Genomic DNA, 1906 nt, shown 5'->3' with positions numbered 1-1906 from the left:
TTAAATGTTCTCACCATATGCACACAAAAATAACTGTGAGTTGATGGATATGTTAATTAGCTAGATTGCGATAATCATCTCACAATGTATACATATATAAAAATATTTCTCAAACCTTAAATATACACAATTTTGTAAATTTTATCTCAATAAAGCAGAAGACACACAAAAATTAGCTATGCTTTTATATACTAGGAATGAATACATGAATACTGAAACTAAAAATACAATACCATTTATAATCACTCAAAAAATGAAATACTTAGATGTAAATCTAATAATACACATGCACGATTTGTAAGCTGAAAACTGAAAAAAATGACAAAAGAAATCAAAATAAATAATGAGACATTCTTGTTCATGATTGAAAGATAATATAGTCAAGATGTCATTTTCTCAAATTGATATGGAGGTTTATGCAATTCCTATCAAAGTTTCAGCAGGATTTTTTTAAATAGATATAGATAAGATTATCTGAAATATAAATAGTTGAGAAACTGGAGAAAATCAGAAAGGGATAGTTTGGTGAAAGATTATAATCTTCAAATATATGAAGGGCTATTGTCTAGAAGGATCAAATGTGCTCTCCATGTCCCCAAGACATGAAGCTCAATTTTGTAGAAAAAAATTATATGAAATTATATGTTAGATTAAAATAAAGAAGTTGTTCTCATGTCAACCTGTGACATCAAACATAGAATAGCCTTCCCCTTCAGTGTAGGAATTCAGCTATGTATCACCTTGCTAGGAGTATAATAAAGAGAGTTTCAGCATCGGATCAAAACATAAACAAAGTGATTGCTTTGATTTCAGGATTCCAAGTGAAAAAGACCGTGTCATCTCTACTTTAGAATCGGATAATCTGAGATGTAGAAGATATAAATACATGAATTAATATTGCTTAAAGTATAAATGAAAGAATTATAAAAGAATCACAATTTCTCTCTCTGATTGAGTCCTCAGCAAACTATCATAAGTGAAAAGAATTCTGAACGTTTTTTCCAAGCTATGTTTTCTTCTTATTTGAACCAGCAAAATGGTCTTGTATCTACTTCACTTTCATGGCTGGATGAACATTTTAGGTTTGTTAGTAAGTAATGGTGCTATGTGTTCACTCCGTGACTAGCTTCTCACACCTCCTATACAGTAATATACTTTTGTTGTCTTGTCATTTGGCATCATCATTTACAGCTACCTAATCAATTGTTCTCCATGGACATTCTTATATTATTGAGTTTTCTCTGGAAACATTTATGAAGTAAATGTGCTGTTTGATTAATAAAAATATAATAAAATTTCTGCCTATGTACCTACTAGATTAATAATTGAGTATCAATTTGGAAAGTTAAATCCTCTAATACATATTTTCCTCAATGGGCCTTATTTTTAAACATCCTACCAACTTACCTTTTATTTTAAAACTCTATTATTAAGTTGTGATAAGAATAATTGAGGAAAAAAGTGATCTCAGTTCCACAACAGTTATGAATTAGAGGGCATAAAAATATCAGTAGGCACATGGGAGAAATAAAGACAAGTATCTTTAATTGACACAGTTATAATAAAGAAGTTAACCTCAATTCTCCATTGTCATATAATCATCCACAACATTTGGAGGAGGAAATAATCTTCACACCATACATTGCATTTGTTGAATCTCTTTTTTGCTTTTTATTTTCAAAATATCATTATCCCAAAAAGTATCTCAATGTCACTTAATATTAATGAAACATAAAAATGTCACTGTCGTTTTTCTGATTGTTCCTAACCAAACAACAAATCCTCTTATAACTTCGCAATGGTGGAAATAGACAACAATTTCAATTTTCACTTTCCAAATATGTTCTCTCAGCTTGCTCTCCACTCAGCACACTTCTCCAAGTGACTCTAAGGGGGTGGGTGGGTG

The sequence above is a fragment of the Propithecus coquereli genome, unplaced genomic scaffold (assembly GCF_000956105.1).
Source record: "Propithecus coquereli isolate 6110/MARCELLA unplaced genomic scaffold, Pcoq_1.0 Scaffold225, whole genome shotgun sequence".
Lineage (NCBI taxonomy): Eukaryota > Metazoa > Chordata > Mammalia > Primates > Indriidae > Propithecus > Propithecus coquereli.
This window is presented reverse-complemented; position numbering follows the sequence as displayed.